Raw genomic sequence first — 14,615 nt, 5'->3', positions numbered from 1 at the left:
GGTTGATCTGGGGGGATGGGGAACACTTTGGGCGCTTTCAGGAGTGGAGATACTCGGGTGTCTTGGTGATATTCAAGGAGGTGGGATACGTTGAGGATGAGGGGTTGGAAGATGTTGTGGTGGGATTATTCTGGTTACCGGCGGAGCTGAAGCCAGGAGCTGGCTTCCTGCCTCTAGAGCCCCGGCCCTGCCCAGGCCGGTGAGGACGGCTACTCAGTCTGCCTCGCCATATCTGGTCAAAATATTCACCGGGCGACAAAACAGAGCTGAAGCTAAGCGACCTATATTTTCCCCGGCTCCGCCACATTGAACACCCGAGCGGCTCGCCTTTGGCCGAATTTACAGCTTTGCAAACATTAATTTTGCTACATGTTTAAAAATAGCCCCAGGAAGGCGGCGCCGCGCGTCACTTGCTTTAAATGGCCAACAATCTGGTGCCGCGAATCGGATTGGGAACCGAACTACCGCAGGCCGGCTCCCCCTCACTCTCCCCCCCCCTCACTGTCCCTTCCACACCGGGGGCCGGCGGTCTGAGCGAGAAAGCGCGGGCAGCAGCGCGCCCAGAGCTGGGTTGACATTAAATGACTCTAGAGCGGGCTTTGGCGAGACCGGTAAGGGACGACGCTCCTGTGTAATTGTATTTAGAAAATAAAGCGGACACAAAGGAACCGTTTGATGTGAGTTAGTTCGGTCGAACTTGCGGCGAGTCCTCCCTCACGGCGGGTGGGGTTCTTGCCATGTGTGCCCAGCGCTGACACACTTTGTACCTCCATGTCTCCTGTCGAGGTCGTGTTGCCCTGCTTGCTTGGAAAGTCACGAAAGTGTTCTTGTCTATTGCTCTTTACGTGGGAGATTGCAACCTTCACGCGGTCCGCCCTGTTTCGACTAATGCGATCAACCCGGCGTCGGCGTGCACAATCAAATAAGATCAAATAGAACAAGTTGTTTTACAACTGTTCACGCCATACGCAAGAAAAGAAGAAGATTTGTTTAAAGATTGCCATTAATCAAAATAAGTACACAACGTTTTTTCGATTTAAAGTCACCAGTGATTTCTTATCAAACAGCCCTGAATCAAAGGTGTGTGTATTTTTAAACTTGCGAATGAGCGTTAAGTCCTCCCGTACTTAGTTGCCTGTAGTGCTCAGTCGCAGCAGTTTTGCACTGAATGATAGTGGATTCGTCAGTCCTGAGGTTGAAAGGCGTCTTCATATCCCACAGGGAGAATTTACTAGGCACTAACTGTTCAGATGAAAAAGAGACACCCCCTCCACCTGGGCAGACTTGAGATATTGCACTGCTGTACTTTAACATATGTCCTACTTAATACTCCTCCGACAACCAACATTATTAAAAAACTCATAATGCTTTCTGTGTATGACCTTGGCGTGTTATATTTCTATTTTGGTCATAACTGCACTTCAAAATACTGGTTGGCCATTCAAGACAGCCCGAAGTTGGTAAAAGCGTTGCATAAATGCACGTTATTTTGTTACGTAGTGTTTGACCTATTCAGGATCACGCAGAGTGCAGATCTATTAACTGCAGATGTGTAGACCAATCTTAACTTGACTAAAATGTGCTTGGCTGTCATTCAGCCTACGATATGTTTATTGACTTAATGTAGTTAGCTTGAGAGAAGGATAGAGGGCTGCTGGGATTTACGGTATGATGAGCTAGACAAGTTTAAGCTGATGGCCTCGAGATCTAGGGGGCCTCGGCCCGCTCCACCAAGGTGTATAAAACTTTGACATATTCGTATTTTCTGAGCCTTGTCTTTTCAACAGTCAGGAGTGTTCGAGTCGGTGCACGGCTGCAAGTTTAACAATGTCAGAACCAGCTCCGACTGTGCCCGACCTGCCTGCTTCAGGGCAGAAGAGATAAGGCTCCGGGCGGGGTAAAGGGTGGGTGGGAACGAGCAGCCACCCGCTACAATAGGCGGAATGGTCCTTTCTCTAGTTAACTCTGCTCACAGTCTCTGATGGGGCTGGTCTCCCAGCCACCGGGACCTCCCACGCTTTGCCTGCTGACCCTCGCCACTCCACCGCCCACCAGCAGCCCGCAGCCATCGCCTTACCTGCAGCCTGGACTCAGCGCCGGGCCTGAAGCCTCCACCTGCAGACTCCAACTCCCCTGAGTTTGACTGCGCTGGGTCTTAGTGCTAATCCCCCGAATCCTAGTAACCTCAGTGGCTGTTCCACTGGGTCTTCCCCATTCCCTTCAAACCATGTGACCCCAGCTCTTCCCCATCCACACTACAGTCCTCATACCCCCCCCCCCCCCCCCCCACCCCCTGACCCCCCCACCCCCCCCCCCCCCCCCCCCCCAGACATCGCCTCGGCCTCAGTCCACCCACCTGCTTTCCTCCAGCCCCAACCCCCATCCCTGCCATGTGTTCACCATCCCCCCTGACCTCCCCCTCTCAGATACTGAATGGTCTGCCTGCAGCAGAGGCCTCACCTTTATTCCCCTCCCTCCCCACCTCAATGAGTTGGAGTTCTTCTTCCGAGGGCAGTCTTATGACAATGCTGCCAACATGGCTGGTAGGTACAAGGGTATGCAGCAAAAAATCCTCGAAAAAAACAAATTTGCAAGATTTATTCCATGCGTTGCTCACTCATTAAATTTGGTGGGCCGTTTGGCTGTTGATTGCTGCCTTGATGCAGTGAACTGTTTTGGAATTATCAATGAAATGTATACCTTCTTTTCATCCTCCACAAAGAGATGGGCAGTTCTAAAATCATTTTTGCAACCTCAGTCAAAAATGCCTACATATTTGTCAGACACTAGGTGGGGGGCACATGCAAAAGCCACAGAAGCTATTTTGGAAAGTTACAGCGCTATCACTGATGCCCTCAGTCTAATCTACTTAGTACTCTGATGTTAATATGAAGGGTGATATCAGGCTTCAAGCTAACAATCTTTTGCAGAAAATGGAAGAACTGCAATTTGTGTTTATGCTGCATTTTTGGACCCGTCTGCTGGGTCATTTCCACAAGGTAAACAAAGCCATTCAGAAATCCAAACTGTTATTGAGTACTTGTGCAAGTTTGTACAGTTCACTTCAGGATTAGAGAAGATTTTGATGAGCTTGAGCAACAAGCAAAGGCCACCTTGCCAGATGTTAACTACAGAACTGTCACAGGGAGACAAAGAGTAAGGAAATGGCAAGGAAATGATGGAAGTGCACCTGGTCCTGATGCTTTAGATAAACTCTATTCAAGAGATAAGTTTAGGATACAATCCTATATTCCTATACTAGATACACTTGAAACCAATTTAAAAAGAAGAGGTACTGTGTACAGTGAAGTTGCACAACAGTTTTCCTTTTTTGCTAATCTGACCGCATCTAAGCAAGAAATTCAGCAAGGTGTTGAACTATTGATGGAATCTACTCAGTTTTCAATTTCTGAGCCAAGAGACTCATTCTCTTAATTCTGGGGAATTGAGGGGCACCCTCAGCTATGTATTTGAAAATGTTTCACCTTAATTGGAGCAAAATTGTGACCTTTTCTAATCTATTTAGTGTCACATTCAAAATTTAATTCTTAACTTTCTGACAGGATTTTAACTAGATCAAGAAAAGTGAATCAAGAAACACTGAAATGCATGGCACAAAAATGGCCTTATTTGCCCAACTACGATGCTGGCAATGATCCTAACCCCCATGCCATTTCTATTTGACTGCATTAGACCCCTTATCCCTCTCCACCTTTCTTAACTTAGTATTAGTAAATATCAGTCTGGAGAAGGGTTTTGACCCGAAACGTTGCCTATTTCCTTCGCTCCATAGATGCTGCTTCACCTGCTGAGTTTCTCCAGCATTTTTGTCTACCTTAGTATTTGTCCAAATGCCTTTTTAAACGCTGCAACAGTTGCACAACAGTTCACGCTGCCTCTAGCATCTTGTCCAGCAGCTCATTCCAGGCCAGTGAAGAAAGTCAGTGTCCCATAAGCCTTCTTCATAGAAACATAGAAAATAGGTGCAGGAGTAGGCCATTCGGCCCTTCGAGCCTGCACCACCATTCAATATGATCATGGCTGATCATTCAACTAAGTATCCTGTACCTGCCTTCTCTCCATAACCCCTGATCCCTTTAGCCACAAGGGCCACATCTAACTCCCTCTTAAATATAGCCAATGAACTGGCCTCAACCACCTTCTGTGGCAGAGAATTCCAGAGATTCACCACTCTCTGTGTAAAAAATCATTTTCTCATCTCGGTCCTAAAAGATTTCCCCCTTATCCTTAAACTGTGACTCCTTGTTCTGGACTTCCCCAACATCGGGAACAATCATCCTGCATCTAGCCTGTCCAACCCCTTAAGAATTTTGTAAGTTTCTATAAGATCTCCCCCTCAATCTTCTAAATTCTAGCGAGTACAAGCCGAGTCTATCCAGTCTTTCTTCATATGAAAGTCCTGACGTCCCAGGAATCAGTCTGGTCACTACCCTATCTACCTGTGATGTCACTTTTAGAGAACTCTGTAATTGTACTCCTAGATCTATCTGCTCTACTGTTCACTGTGAAGGTCCTAGAAGCATAGAACCATAGAAATTAGGTGCAGGAGTAGGCCATTCGGCCCTTCGAGCCTGCACCGCCATTCAATATGATCATGGCTGATCATCCAACTCAGTATCCCGTACCTGCCTTCTCTCCATACCCTCTGATCCCCTTAGCCACAGGGCCACATCTAACTCCCTCTTAAATATAGCCAATGAACTGGCCTCAACTACCCTCTGTGGCAGAGAGTTCCAGAGATTCACCACTCTCTGTGTGAAAAAAGTTTTTCTCATCTCGGTTTTAAAAGATTTCCCCCTTATCCTTAAGCTGTGACGCCTTGTCCTGGACTTTCCCCAACATCGGGAGCAATCTTCCTGCATCTAGCCTGTCCAACTCCTTAAGAATTTTGTAAGTTTCTATAAGATCCCCTCTCAATCCCCTAAATTCTAGAGAGTATAAACCAAGTCTATCCAGTCTTTCTTCATAAGACAGTCCTGACATCCCAGGAATCAGTCTGGTGAACCTTCTCTGCACTCGCTCTATGGCAATAATGTCCTTCCTCAGATTTGGAGACCAAAACTGTACGCAATACTCCAGGTGTGGTCTCACCAAGACCCTGTACAACTGCAGTAGAACCTCCCTGTTCATATACTCAAATCCTTTTGCTATGAAAGATAACATACCATTCGCTTTCTTCACTGCCTGCTGCACCTGCATGCCTACTTTCAATGACTGGTGTACCATAACACCCAGGTCTCGCTGCATCTCCCCTTTTCCTAATCGGCCACCATTTAGATAATAGTCTGCTTTCCTGTTTTTGCCACCAAAATGGATAACCTCACATTTATCAACATTATACTGCATCTGCCAAATATTTGCCCACTCACCCAGCCTATCCAAGTCACCTTGCAGTCTCCTAGCATCCTCCTCACAGCTAACCCTGCCCCCCAGCTTAGTGTCATCTGCAAACTTGGAGATATTGCCTTCAATTCCCTCATCCAGATCATTAATATATATTGTAAATAGCTGGGGTCCCAGCACTGAGCCTTGCGGTACCCCACTAGTCACTGCCCGCCATTGTGAAAAGGACCCGTTTACTCCTACTCTTTGCTTCCTGTTTGCCAGCCAGTTCTCTATCCACATCAATACTGAACCCCCAATGCCATGTGCTTTAAGTTTGTATACTAATCTCTTATGTGGGACCTTGTCGAAAGCCTTCTGGAAGTCCAGATACACCACATCCACTGGTTCTCCCCTATCCACGCTACTAGTTACATCCTTGAAAAATTCTATCAGATTCGTCAGACATGATTTACCTTTTGTAAATCCATGCTGACTTTGTCCAATGATTTCACCACTTTCCAAATGTGCTGCTATCCCATCTTTAATAACTGACTCTAGCAGTTTCCCCACTTCCGATGTTAGACTAACGTCTGTAATTCCCCGTTTTCTGTCTCCCTCCCTTCTTAAAAAGTGGAGTTACGTTTGCTACCCGCCAATCCTCAGGAACTACTCCAGAATCTATAGAGTTTTGAAAGATTATTACTAATGCATCCACTATTTCTGGAGCTACTTCCTTAAGTACTCTGGGATTCAGCCTATCTGGCTCTGGGGATTTATCGGCCTTTAATCCATTCAATTTACCCAACACCACTTCCCGACTATCCTGGATTTCACTCAATTCCTCCAACTCCTTTGACCCGCGGTCCCCTGCTATTTCCGGCAGATTATTTATGTCTTCCTTAGTGAAGACGGAACCAAAGTAGTTATTCAGTTGGTCTGCCATATCCTTGTTCCCCATGATCAACTCACCTGTTTCTGACTGCAAGGGACCTACATTTGTTTTAACTAATCTCTTTCTTTTCACATATCTATAAAAACTTTTGCAGTCAGTTTTTATGTTCCCTGCCAGTTTTCTTTCATAATCTATTTTTCCTTTCCTAATTAAGCCCTTTGTCCTCCTCTGCTGGTCTCTGAATTTCTCCCAGTCCTCTGGTATGCTGCTTTTTCTGGCTAATTTGTACGCATCATCCTTTGCTTTGATACTATCCCTGATTTCCCTTGTTCTGCCCTGGTTCCAGAGTCCTGCCCAATATGCAACACCTTAAATGAACATCATTAGCCATTCCTTAGCCGACTTGCCCAGCTGATTAAGATCTGCTGTCATTCTTGCTAATAATTTTCACTGTCTATGATACTATCTACTTTAGTGTCATCTACAGACTTAGTAACCATGCCTTGTACATTCTCATTCAAATCATTGATATAAACTACAAACTGCAATTAACCCACCACCGATTCTTGAGACACACCATTAGTCACAGGCATCCTGTCAGAAAAATAACCTTTCACCATCGCCCTCTGCTTAATGCCATGAAGCCAATACTGTATCCAATTAGTTAGCTCCCTCTAGATCGCATGCAAACTAACCTTCCAGAGCAGCCTGCCAAAACTATTTTGACTACCCCTAGTCAAACCCTGCCTTTGCAAATGCATGTATAGCCTATCCCTCAGAAACCTCTACAGTAGCTTTCCTACCACAGATGTTAGGTCTAAATTCTATATAATTAATGCCCATTTTACCGTCAACTTCATTGGTCCAAAAATATGACAGAACAACCAGCTTTTATCAATAGTTTTCCCTGGAACTGCACCATTAAAATTGCCAATCATGATCAGAGTGCATCCTTTGCCAGTTGACTCAAAAATGTTCAGCCTCACTGATTTTTTGACAGGCTGCTCTCATTTAATGTTGAACCTTCCATGCATCTCACTGCTTCCAATTGTTGTTTTCTGGACCTAACACTCGGCTTGCTTGATGACGTAGAACTGGGATGTAGTGTAGAATACAAAGTGCAGGAGTAACTCAGTGGGTCAGGCAGCATCTCTGGAGGACATGGATAGGCTATGTTTATGGTGGGTCCCGTCTTCAGACTGATTGGAGTAGGGGAGTGAAATCTGGAAGAGGTTGGGGCGGGACAAAGCTTGGCAAGTGACAGGTGAATACAGGTGAGGGAGGGCTCTGATTAGCAGGTGGGTGGGCAAAGGCTACATAAGGGTAGCACGAGGAATAAAAAAAAACAAAAGCGTCAAATAAGGCAAGGAGAGGAGCATAAATGTGAAGGGATTTAGGTGGAAGGGGACAAGGGGGCAGCATAATGGGAGAATGTGCACCAGGGTGGGGATAGGGGCACGCACAGGAAAGAGACTGGTGAAAAAATGGCAGGTTATCACCTAAAATTAGAGAGTTCAATGTTCATACCGTTAAGGGCCTGTCCCACTGGCGATTTTTTAGGCGACTGCCGCGACTGTCGTGGTCGTTGCAGGTCGCCGAAAAACCGGCAACTGTATGCCCCTACGACATTAAACAGTGCATACAAAAATATAATAACATCAACATTTAAATTATCTATAATATGACTTTAATGGAATTCACCGATGTCATCACCGGCAACTACCTACGTTATCCTGGTGACATCCTACATCGTGGCATCAGCAGCTACATCATGGTACATCAGGCTACATCAGGCTACCCCCATTGGCGTCAAGCCAACGGACGCCAAAAAGTTTTGAACAATTCAAAATTCTGCGGGGACCAGAAAGACTCAGATTCTTTGGGCGATTGAGGAGATCATACAGGCGACACCACGGCGACCATGTGGCAACCGCCTAGTCGCCTGTAGTCTCCTAAAAAAATCGCCTAAGTGGGACGGGCCCTTTAGGTTGTAAGGCACCCAAGTAGGATATGAGGTGCTGTTCCTCCAGTTGCACGTGGCCTCACTCGGGCAATGGAGGAGACCCAGGATAGAAAGGTCGCATGTGAATGGGAAATGGAGTTAAAATGGTTAACAACCAGAAACTTCAGCAGGCCTTGGTGGACCGAGCGCAAGTCACTAAGACACTTTGCTCCTATCCGCACGATATGTTCACCTCTCATACCCGGTCCCATATTTCTCTTTTAATCTTTTTTTTCACCTCCATCCTTTGTACATAGTCCACCAATCTGCCAATTACCCCCCCCCCCCCCCCCCCCCCCCCTCACTTGTATCCATTTATTATTTGCCAAACTTTGCCCCATCCTTACCTTTCTTTTCCAGCTTTCTATTCCCTACTCCAATCAGCCAGAAGTCCCAACGCAAATTGTTGGCTGTCCATCATTCCACAGATGCTGCCTGGCCAGCAAATTTCTTCCAGCATTTTATTTTCTGTTCAAGATGCCAATATCTGCAGGCAGAGCTGTCTGTCCTCATCCTCTCCACTGCCAGGATGATGCCGAATGCAAACTCGAAGAATAGCGCGTCATATTCTTCCTGGAGAGTCTGTCGCGATCTCCATCCTTCCCTCCTCCATTTGATTCCATCTATCAATCATCCCCTTCTCATAGATACATAGAAAATAGGTGCAGGAGTAGGCCATTCGGCCCTTCGAGCTTGCACCGCCATTCAATATGATCATGGCTGATCATCCAACTCAGTATCCCGTACCTGCCTTCTCTCCATAACCCCCTGATTCCTTTTGCCACAAGGGCCACATCTAACACCCTCTTAAATATAGCCAATGAACTGGCCTCAACTACCCTCTGTGGCAGAGAGTTCCAGAGATTCACCACTCTCACCTAGATCCACCTATCACTAACCAACTCCTGCTCCACTACTACTCCACACTTATTTATACTGGCTCTCACCCCTCTGACAGATCAACAATTATAGTGGATAGACTCAAAATGCCGGAGTAACTCAGCGGGACAGGCAGCATCTCTGGATAGAAGCAATGGGTGGTGTTTAGGGTCGAGACTGAAGGGTCTTCTGAAGGGTCTCAACCCGAAATGTCACCCATTCCTGCTATCCAGAGATGCTGCCTGATCCGCTGAGTTAAGGGGCTGTCCCACTTGGGCGACCTAATCCGCGAGTTAAGAGGGGTGTCTTCGACCTTCTAGCTCGAGGGCACTCGCCTGGAAAACCTTGAGCTGGATCGACCGCACGCACGCGTGCGCACACACACACACCGCAAAGGTGGGGGCCAGGGAAAACGGGGGAGCGCTGTCTGAAATTCACACCCGCGATGAGGAGGAAGGTAAAACGGCTGCACAGTAACGGTAAGTCCTTTAGAGAGCGCGGGGGGGAAGGTGGGAGGGAGGAAGAGAAGGGGGGGAGAAGGAGTGGAGACACTTTTAAGAAGTGTAATAAAGTTTAGCGGGCAGTTTACCTACTGGTAGGTTTTCCTTGGTCCTGAAAACTCCAATGAGCCAATCAAAATGCCCGGTCAGCGAAGGAGATTGCCTACGGCTGCCCTCGACTGCCTGTAACTAAATAAGGACCCAACGACTGCACCACGACTTCAAAAGAACCATACTGACCAAAATTTACTTGCGGAAATTTTTTCAACATGCTGAAACATTTTCCACGGCCTAGCTGAGGCCACGAGTATTCGGGAACTTCCCTCGAGCATGAAGGGGAGTTCCAGCAACCTCATACGACCTCCTAGGACCACGTGTCGACCATGCTGCAAGTTTGAAGGTCGAAGACACTCTTCTAAACTCGCAGATTAGGTCGCCCAAGTGGGACAGCCCCTTTACTCTGGCAATTTGTGTCTATCTTCGGTGTAAACCACCATCTGCAGTTCCTTCCAAAACAATTATTGTGGGATCTTTACCAGATGGGTAAGTGGGCCAAGGAATTACAGATGACATTCACTTCACCTAAATGCATGGTGTTTGCATTTTGGGAAGTTAAACCAGGGTAGGACTTTCACAGTGAAGTGTAGAGCCCTGGGGAGTGTTGTAGAGCAGGTACCAGTTCATAGTTCCCTGAAAGTCTTGTCACAGGTTGACTGGGTCTTGAAGAAAGTGTTTGGCATGCTAGCCTTCATCAATGAGGGTACAGAACTTAGGAGATGGGATGTTTTGTTGGTGAAGCTCCTGTTGGAGTAATATGTACAGTTCTGGTCACCCTGCTATATGTCATTCAGCTAGAAAGGTTTCAAAGAGGATTTATGAAAATGTTTCCATGGACAAGTTGGACCTGTATGCTCGGGGCAATTTGTGGGAGGAAACTGGAACATCCAGGGAAAACCAACACGGTCATGGGGAAAATATGTAAACTCCACACAGACAACTCTGAGAGTCAGGATCAAACCCAGGTCTCTGGAGCTGTGAGGCAGCAGCTCTACTCGGTGTGTCTCTGTGTTCCAGGGCATAGACCATAAAACATTTTCTAATAGTGGATTCCAGCAACATATATCTGGATAAATGGACTGCACATCTCTGCTTTCTTGCTTGAATAGTTGAATATGTTTTCTCTGGATCAACTGGGTATTCCTAAAATGTCATTAAACTTCAAAGCTCTCTCCCAATGAATTTACTACCTCCAGTAATCATGTATGTGATGTCTCCAGTAACTCTGTCCCAGTGCCATGTTATTAGGTGTAATTGTAGTGCTTCTTTGCCCTCTACATGAGCTGCGCCCCAGGTTCGTAAACTTTAATAGGTGTTTTACTGGTGTTTCTCACACAGATATTCAAAAAAAACCAACACTCAATAAATCAATCTTTTTATAGTACCTTTAAGTATTAATTACTATGTGGGCCCACACACTCACTCACACAAGCCGGCAACATTAAAAACAAAACTAGAATAACCCCACGTTGCAGGCCTGGTCGAAGCTGGAGAGCGTCGCGGCCAAATACAGTGGGAGTCGACAAGTGCACAGTGCAGAAGCTCACAAGATGGCGGGGAGTTGGCTGACCAGAGAGGACCCCATGTGGCAGAAATCTTCCTTCTCCCTCGTTGTCTCCAGGGCTCAGCCAACCGCTGCTCTGACTCTCCTCGCAATCACAAAGTCCAAACAGTGACAGTCTTCAATCCACCCCTCCGAGCTGAAGGGGTAGCAGTTAGCCTAGGCTTCTTCTGGACTTCTTCTCTCTCTCTCCTGGACTTCGATTACCCACAATTCCCAGCTCCTGCCCCCAAACCAATCACCACACAGGAAAAATGATCTAACTCATTAACAACAAATCAAAATGCAGAACACATATTCACAGCAAAACTTATATAAATTTCTTAATAAGAAAAACTAATATGAAGTTACACAGGGCTACATAATGATAATGCAGCAGTTAAGTTACCAGTTCAGTAATCTCAAGGCTTGAGTTCAAATCTTACTAGAGGAGCAGTGGAATTAAAATTCCGTTATTCTGGAATCTGTGCCTGAAGAAAAAAAACATCAATTGGATTTAGATTTGATGACCAAGGAAGACAACCAGATTATATGGTTCATTCATTTCTAAATCTCCCCAAAGCCTGAGCTTCATGGCAACACGTTTTAATTTTGTAATCTGTGAAATTATTCTTGGATGGATAAATAATCCCACGCAAATGCCATCTCTGGATGGAATGTAAAGTCATTGAGAATTCTGAAATATTTCATTAAACATTGTTCTTTAAGTATCTACCATAGTTTATCTCTGGGCAAATTTCTCAATTAAATTTACCAGCTCTCCCCTCGTTACTTTTGGTATTATTTACATTTAAGGGTGTGATGTGCAACCTCCAAACGTCGTTTATAGTTCTATCACATTTTGATTAGACGTTCTTAGTGAATCATTGCTACAAGAATGCTAATTATCTTTATCCCATTGTTGATGCGAAGATCTTAAAACAGCCTGTTCTCTCGTTAATTCCACAATATATGCCTCTCAGAAACATGAATACATTCTGTGGTTTGAGCTATATTTGACATTTTGTTTTGTTTTTACCTTTGGAGATCAAACCATTAACTTTGCTACAAGTATCTCTTTGTTCTTGATTAAGTACCGCTTCAACTACTGGGAGGCATGATAATTACTCCCAGTAGTGCAGTTCATCCCGTTATTGATTTTCTCTGTCCATACTCCGCAATTGTCCCTGGATCACACTTTATTATCGTCCACTAATAACCACTGACTGCATCCACTATCTACTCTCCTACTCATCCAACACCCCCATCCCCCCATTTCTGTTCACTGGTGAGAGAGCACCTCCGTTGAACTATCATTTCCATGTGGAATTGTCTGTGACAGGACTGCGGTGGCATTGGTCTGAGGAAGAGTCTCGACCCGAAACATCACCCATTCCTTCTCCCCAGAGATGCTGCCTGGCCTGCTGTTACTCCAGCATTTTGTGTCTATCCATCGTCTGTGACAGTATTGCCAAGAGTGATTGCAGCAGAGAACATTTTTCGAGGAAGACCTTTAACTATATTTTGAGGACACCATCCACGTTGTGCTCTGAATGTATCCCATTCCACACGGGCTATACGCAGAACAAACTTACCAGCTCAAAACTTGACATCCACGACTTGGGCATTGTATCCTTCCCAATAAACTCGTATCATTTCAGGAACTTGGCCATTGCTATTAAGTAAGGTGACCAGCCCTAGTTCTAGGCGTAGTTCAATGAGAAGTGTAGAAGAACAAACCCAGAGCATGACCTAAACATACATTTCTCAGTCATTAGCAAAGTGACTTGAGGATGTAGACTGCAGATGCTGGAATCTGAAGGAAAAAGCAAACTGCTGGAGGAGCTCAGCAGGTCGAGTAGCATCTGTGGACCAAAAGGAATTGTCGACATTTTGGATTGGGGCCCTGTAAAAGGATTGAGGTAGGTCAACCAGTACAGAGAGGTAGGGTGAGGCAAGGTGAGGCAAGGCCTGATAGATCAGAGGTCCACCTATCTCACACCAGACCCTGCCCTGCCCCTCCCCTTTTCTCCTTAATACTGGCTGTCCTCCCTCCATACACGGTCCTGATGTAGGGCCTCAACACAAAGTGTCAACAATTCCTTTCCATCCCCATATGGTGTCTAACCCATTTGAGACCCTCAAGCAGTTTGCTTTATGTCCCAGAGACTGGTAGGTTGAAAGGCCTCAGAAAATTAACCCGAGTGCAGGTGAGTGGCAGGAAAACCAGGGTGGAGTTTTTGGCATGCGCAAGAGTAAATTATAGGGAGAAAAAGTGGGGGAATGGAAATAATGGATTTGCTCTGAGAACTGGCATAGGTGAAAGGTGAAAAGGTGAAAAAACTGAGTAACTGTGCATGATTACAGCAAAGCTGTGTTAACATTTAGGCTTGTATTGTTAAGTGGGAAAGTTATTTTAATGCTATACTACTCTCAAGTAATGACCACTTCCAACAACAGTCTAACCACCTTGCCTTGACTTGCAATAGAGGGAATGCAGTGAAATTTACTGAATTGATTATTGGTAATGCAGATCCACCCTGTGAGGAGAGATTTAGCAATCAAGGCACGTACTCTCCTCAGTTATAAAGGCAGACTACAACCTCTATTTTCTATATTCTTGACGTTCAATGTATTGACATTGTAATTTCCCCAAATCAACATTTGGAGATTGACTGATGAGGAGAATGTCAAAATGGTTACTGCACAGAAAGAGATCATTGTCCCATTGTGACTGTGCCAGTTCTAACCTTGCAAACTTTTCTTCTCCATACATATCAACCACACATTGCTTTTCTTTGAAAAAATGTTTTCCTTCATGTCTCTCTCAATACTTTTCCATCTGTCAGTGAACTTCCTAGTCTTCATCCCCTTCATTAGCCTCATCATACATTTCGATATTGTTGGTATTGGTTTATTATTATCACGTGTACCATTATACGGTGATAAAATCTATCTTATCTAGACCACTATATTTTATACATTTCAATAAAGTCTTGCCTTTCTCCTCAAAGAACACTTCCCACCCTCTCCTATCCAGACTTCCCATTTTGAACAAGAGAACAGCATTTGTTACAGTCCTGAACAAGGAATTAGCACCTGCTTTTGACACTGGATCCTTGACTTCCTGACCCAGAGATCACAATCAGTGAAGATAGACAATAAAACATCCTCCATGGTAATTCTCAACACAGTTGCCCGGCAAGGATGAATTCTCAGGCCCTTACTATAATTTAATATACTCTGTGTGGCCAAACTCTGCTCTAACCCCATTTATAAGTTTGCAGATGACCCCACTGCAGTGAACAAGATCTTGAACATTGACGAGAGAGATAACAGGATGGAGACAGAGAACTTAGTAATATGTTGTCAAGACAAGAAGATCTCCTTCAATGTCAG

At 45.3% G+C, this 14,615-nt stretch overlaps 1 protein-coding gene across 3 annotated transcripts in view; it reads left to right on the top strand.

The window, feature by feature from the left end:
* The first annotated feature begins 306 nt into the window (after positions 1 to 306).
* Positions 307 to 14,615, top strand: part of tmod1 (tropomodulin 1) — a 74,944-nt gene continuing 60,635 nt past the window's right edge. The window contains exon 1 of one of the 3 annotated variants that reach the window (XM_055632755.1): positions 307 to 677. The gene's annotated coding sequence lies outside the window, so the exon portion shown is untranslated. The remainder of the gene's footprint in view (positions 678 to 14,615) is intronic. The other 2 variants (XM_055632753.1, XM_055632754.1) reach the window with 2 other exon arrangements.

Source organism: Leucoraja erinacea, chromosome 3 (assembly GCF_028641065.1).
Source record: "Leucoraja erinacea ecotype New England chromosome 3, Leri_hhj_1, whole genome shotgun sequence".
Taxonomy (NCBI): domain Eukaryota; kingdom Metazoa; phylum Chordata; class Chondrichthyes; order Rajiformes; family Rajidae; genus Leucoraja; species Leucoraja erinaceus.
This window is presented reverse-complemented; position numbering and strand designations above follow the sequence as displayed.